Source organism: Paroedura picta, chromosome 16, assembly GCF_049243985.1.
Source record: "Paroedura picta isolate Pp20150507F chromosome 16, Ppicta_v3.0, whole genome shotgun sequence".
Classification (NCBI taxonomy): domain Eukaryota; kingdom Metazoa; phylum Chordata; class Lepidosauria; order Squamata; family Gekkonidae; genus Paroedura; species Paroedura picta.
Genome location: NC_135384.1, coordinates 19,506,973 through 19,513,073, shown reverse-complemented (window position 1 = coordinate 19,513,073; position 6,101 = coordinate 19,506,973).

Here is a 6,101-nt window from a genome sequence, read left to right as displayed (position 1 = left end):
TGGCCCCGGCGACTGGAGGGGCGGAGCCAACTGCGGTTTGCGGGAAGGAAGCCAGCGGTTGGTTTTTTAAAAACCGGTTCCTTCGCGTGGCATCATTAAGTTAGGGCAACTTTTGCGGGGATGTGCTAAAACAAATGACAAGAATGCCCATAGGAAACAATGGGAGACTTGGGAAGATCCTTTGGAAATAATGAGAGGCAAGAATGCTGATAGACTGTTATGGGCTCCATTGCAATGTATTACAGTAGGAAAACAGTTGCAAAGAAAACATGAAATGGATTTTCCACTACAATGAGATAGACTACTCTGGGCACAGAGTGGAATGATGTCCCCTGGGAGTACCACGGGGGATCTGGGCCTGGAATGACAGGCCCCAGAGAGGAATGAAAGCCCCTGGGAGTACCACGAGGTTTCTGGACGTGGGACAACAGGCCCCAGAAAGGAATGGCAGCCTTTGGGAGTACCAAGGGTTCTGGACCTGAAATGACAGGCCCCAAAGTGGTTGGACAGTCCCTGGGAGTGCCAGGATTCTTATAGGAACACCATGGAGAGCCCACATTTGGACCAAGCTCCAACAGCTGCTTTGGCTACCAGTTGACTACCGGATCAATCCTAAAGTTCTGATAATCCCCCTCAAGCCCAGCTGTGGTCTGGGCCCCAAGTTCCTGAGAAATCACCTCACTACCTACGCCCCCCACAGAGCACTACATCCTGCTGCAGATCGGTTGTATAACATAAGGCTTTATTGCTGTTTTCCATATGTCTATGCCCAGAATTTGTTTCTGATTTAAATTTTGTTTTATGCATATCAAATCTTATGCCAATAAAGGTATCTGAATCTACACCCTGCTAACATCAACAAGTGGTGATCCTTGTCACACTGAAAGTTGATACAGTATTTCCGTTGGCTTTCCTGCTTCATAAGAAGTTATTTACGCCATAACATCAACAGTTCCTGTGTGTACTTAGTCAATACTTAAGAAAACTGGATACAGATAACATGAAGAACATACAATTTGTGACTGATAGAGACAGGGGGATTGTACAGTCTTTGCAAATTAATTTCCCACAAATCATAAATGTATACTGTAGAAACTATATCAGCATTCTCAGCACCTGGATTAAAAAGCATGGAGGAAATATCCATGACGAGAATGCTGGAAGGGAAGGGAGAATGTGAAGGGTGGGCGCTACTCAAACAGGAGCTATTGCATCCTCAATCAATGACTATCCCAGAAAGACGAAAACACTGCAGGAGCTCTAAGAAGCCTATTTGGATGAACAGAGAACTTCAAGAGGAACTAAGAAAGAAAAGGAAAATGTTCAGGAAATGGAGGGAAGGACAGAGCTCTAAAGAAGAGTACCTACAGGTTACTAGGCACTGTAGATCAATCATAAGAAAGGCCAAAGCTGAGAGTGAGCTAAGATTGGCCAGGGAAGCCCATTGTAACAAGAAAAGATTTTTCAGTTATGTGAGGAGCAAACGTAAAGTAAAGGAGGCAATAGGCCCACTGTTGGGTGCGGACGGACAAACTCTAACGGAAGATGCAGAGAAAGCAGAAAGGCTTAGTGCCTATTTTACATCTGTTTTTTTCCCACAGGTCAAAGTGTTTAGGCACATCTAGAGATGGCCATAGCCAAAGGACACTGTCTGGGTGGCAGGTTAACATGGATAGAGAGGTTGTCGAGAGGCATTTAGCTGCACTGGATGATTTCAAATCCCCTGGTCCGGATGAAATGTACCCGAGAGTACTCAAAGAACTTTCCAGAGAACTTGCACAGCCCTTGTCCATCATCTTTGGAACCTCTTTAAGGACTGGAGATGTCCCGGAGGACTGGAAGAGAGCAAATGTTATTCCGATCTTCAGAAAAGGGAGGAAAGATGACCCGGGAAACTATAGACCGGTGAGTCTGACCTCTGTTGTGGGGAAGATAATGGAGCAGATATTAAAGGGAGCGATCTGCAAACATCTGGAGGACAATTTGGTGATCCAAGGAAGTCAGCATGGATTTGTCTCCAACAGGTCCTGCCAGACCAACCTGGTTTCCTTTTTTGACCAAGTAACAGGTTTGCTGGATCGGGGAAATTCGGTTGATGTCATTTACTTGGATTTTAGTAAAGCTTTTGACAAGGTTCCCCATGATGTTCTGATGGATAAATTGAAGGACTGCAATCTGGATTTTCAGATAGTCAGGTGGATAGGGAATTGGTTAGAGAACCACACTCAAAGAGTTGTCAATGGTGTTTCATCAGACTGGAGAGAGGTACATAGCGGGGTACCTCAGGGCTCGGTGCTTGGCCCGGTACTTTTTAACATATTTATTAATGATCCAGATGAGGGGGTGGAGGGACTACTCATCAAGTTTGCAGATGACACCAAATTGGGAGGACTGGCAAATACTCCAGAAGATAGAGACAGAGTTCAATGAGATCTGAACACAATGGAAAAATGGGCAAATGAGAACAAGATGCAATTTAATAAAGATAAGTGTAAAGTTCTGCATCTGGGTCAGAAACATGAAAAGCATGCCTACTGGATGGGGGATACGCTTCTAGGTAACACTGTGTGTGAACGAGACCTTGGGGTACTTGTGGATTGTAAACTAAACATGAGCAGGCATTGTGATGCAGCAGTAAAAAGGGCAAATGCCATTTTGGGCTGTATCAACAGAGGCATCACATCAAAATCACAAGATGTCATAGTCCCATTTTATACGGCACTGGTCAGACCACACTTGGAGTACTGTGTGTAGTTCTGGTGGCCTCACTTCAAGCCCTATGAAGATAGGTTGAGGGACTTGGGGATGTTAAGCCTGGAGAAAAGGAGGTTGAGAGGGGACATGATAGCCCTATTTAAGTATTTGAAAGGTTGTCCCTTGGAGGAGGGCAAGATGCTGTTTCTGTTGGCTGCAGAGGAGAGGACATGCAGTAATGGGTTTAAACTTTAAGTACAATGATATAGGCTAGATATCAGGAAAAGAATTTTCACAGTCAGAGTAGTTCAGCAGTGGAATAGGCTGCCTAAGGAGGTGGTGAGCTCCCCCTCACTGGCAGTCTTCAAGCAAAGGATGGATACACACTTTTCTTGGATGCTTTAGGATGCTTAGGGCTAGTCCTGCGTTGAGCAGGGGGTTGGACTAGATGGCCTGTATGGCCCCTTCCAACTCTATGATTCTAGGATTCTATGATCTAAAGCAGTGGTCCCCAACCCACGGGCCATGGCCCGGCGCCGGGCCGCGGCTCCTTCTTCCCTCCCCCCCAAAGCGAGAAGCTCGCCAGGCCGCGAGCAAATAGTCCGCCAAAGCGGCTGATTAGCTCGCGGCCTGGCGAGCTTCTTATTTCTGGAGGGGAGGGAAGAGAAGCTTGCCGAGCCGCGAGCTAATCGGCCGCTGGCATGGCGGTGGCGCAAACGCGCATGCGCGGACTGCTGCCACGCGCGTTAGCACCCCTATCGGAGCGCCCCTGCCGGAGCACAGGTTAGCGCCTCTGCCGGAGCGCGGCTCGCCGTTGCTTCCTTGAGGGCGGCCTGATGCTTCGGGAGGCGCAAAGTGCTCTGCGCGGCTGCTGCGGGCTCCCTGCCCGGCGGCCTGAGGTGACGAGAGGCGCATAGCGCCTCTCGCCGCTTCAGGCCGCCCACAAAGGGAACCCCTGACAGCCACGCGCTCCCTGCCCAACGCCCTGACGCCTCTCGCCACGTCAGGCCCCCGACAAACGGAGCCCCCGGCAGCCGCGCAGAGCACGGCTGCCGGGGGCTCCCTAGTCTAGCGCCCACTGTATTTAGATACAGCGGGCTTTACTAGTGGAACCATATGTAGTGAGCAGGCCAGAAACTGGCTAGGAGGAAATGTTGCTTTGCATAAGAATTGCAACTGTAGAAGGAACACAGAACAAAAAAGTGTCCAGGTTCCTACTAGAATTCACATCAACAACGTCTTTCCATGACTACTGAAGTATGCATACAGGAAAAAACCCTGCTACAGTACCTGTTGTCATTAGCAGATACAAATGCCAGCAGGTGGTCAACCTGTCCAGAGGTTTCCTGCCAAGGCGACTTCACACAAGAAGACTGCATGGTGTTCTGCTACAGCTGCAGACACCGCTTGCCTACCTGCACTCACAATCAAACTGCCAACATATTTCATTTGCAAAGAGTGTATGCGTTAGAGTCAATATTAGACAAGTGTTGTTTAATAGTTAGCACTGTATGAGAAAATTTTATTTTTTGAATCCATCTTGTTATTGCCTTAGTGAACAGAGGGTGTCTGTCAAGAGGTGAAGGTCAAGGATGTCAAAGCGAAGACAAGAAGCAGAGAAATGTCTGCTTGTATGTGAGATACTCTCAAGCCATTGGAAGGCAAAGCAGAGGTAAACGATGAGATGTGCTACAAAGAGATGAGATACAAAGTCTTCATTAATTACACATCATCTAGAGCAGAGGTTCCCAACATGGAGCCTGTGGGCACCACGACACAAGCAACACTTTTCCTGATGCTGATCAGGTGTAAGCAAGACCATGTGGAATACTTCCGCAGCAATTCACTTTACTAACTGAAGGATGCCCCCACAATTCCCCGGTTATGCACGGGGGCGGGGCATGCAGGGCTGCCCTGGCGTAGTGCATATGCGTGCATTTTAAGCCTGGGCCAGGAGGCCCAGGACGCTGATGGCCAAGGTAAGTGGCAGCGGCTGGGGGGGGAGATAGGGAGGGGCCAGGGAGGAGTGGGGGGGCCCTGTTGGGAAGGGTGGGCGTGCATCCAACCTCCAAGAAAAAGTGTGTATCCAACCTTTGCTTGAAGACTGCCAGTGAGGGGGAGCTCACTACCTCCTTAGACAGCCTATTCCACTGCTGAACTACTCTGTGAAAAATTTTTTCCTGATATCTAGCCTATATCGTTGTACTTGTAGTTTAAACCCATTACTGCGCGTCCTTTCCTCTGCAGCCAACGGAAACAGCATCCTGCCCTCCTCCAAGTGACAACCTTTCAAATGCTTAAAGAGGGCTATCATGTCCCCTCTCAACCTCCTTTTCTCCAGGCTGAACATTCCCAAGTCCCTCAACTTATCTTCATAGGGCTTGGTCCCTTGGCCCCAGATCATCTTCGTCGCTCTCCTTTGTACCCTTTCAATTTTATCCACGTCCTTCTTGAAGTGAGGCCTCCAGAACTGCACACAGTACTCCAGGTGTGGTCTGACCAGTGCCGTATACAATGGGACTATGACATCTTGTGATTTTGATGTGATGCCCCTGTTGATACAGCCCAAAATGGCATTTGCCTTTTTTTACCGCTGCATCACACTGCCTGCTCATGTTTAGTTTACAATCCACAAGTACCCCAAGGTCTCGTTCACACACAGTGTTACCTAGAAGCGCATCCCCCATCCAATAGGCATGCTTTTCATTTTTCTGACCCAGATGCAGAAATTTACACTTATCTTTATTAAATTGCATCTTGTTCTCATTTGCCCATTTTCCCATTGTGTTCAGATCTCATTGTCTCTATCTTCCGGAGTATTTGCCAGTCCTCCCAATTTGGTGTCATCTGCAAACTTGATGAGTAGTCCCTCCACCCCCTCATCTAGATCATTAATAAAAATATTAAATATATAATAAATATAATAAATTAATAAATATGTTAAAAAGTACCGGACTGAGCACCGAGCCCTGAGGTACCCCACTACTCACCTCTTTCCAGTCTGATGAAACACCATTAACAACAACTCTTTATGTGCAGTTCTGTAACCAATTCCCTATCTACCTAACTATCTGAAAATCCAGATTGCACTCCTTCCATTTCTCCATCAGGCGGCAACTAGAAGCGGGTGCTCCAGGGGCCGGCACAATCCGGTCGCACCCAGGTTTTCTGGCCGCATCCAGATTGGCCCGTGTGGGAAAGCACCGGCCAGACACCGGATAGTGTCCCAGTCAGCGCCCCACCCACAGGGCGCTTTTCAAAATATTAGGATAAATGTGGTAAAGATGTCAAGGGGACTGATTGCCTGTTTTGGCAAAGATCTGGCTGAATTTCGGTATTGTGACACTGTTTACTATTTTAGCAGAATTAACTTTTGCTTTAAATTTCCAATGTTATGATGGTATTTC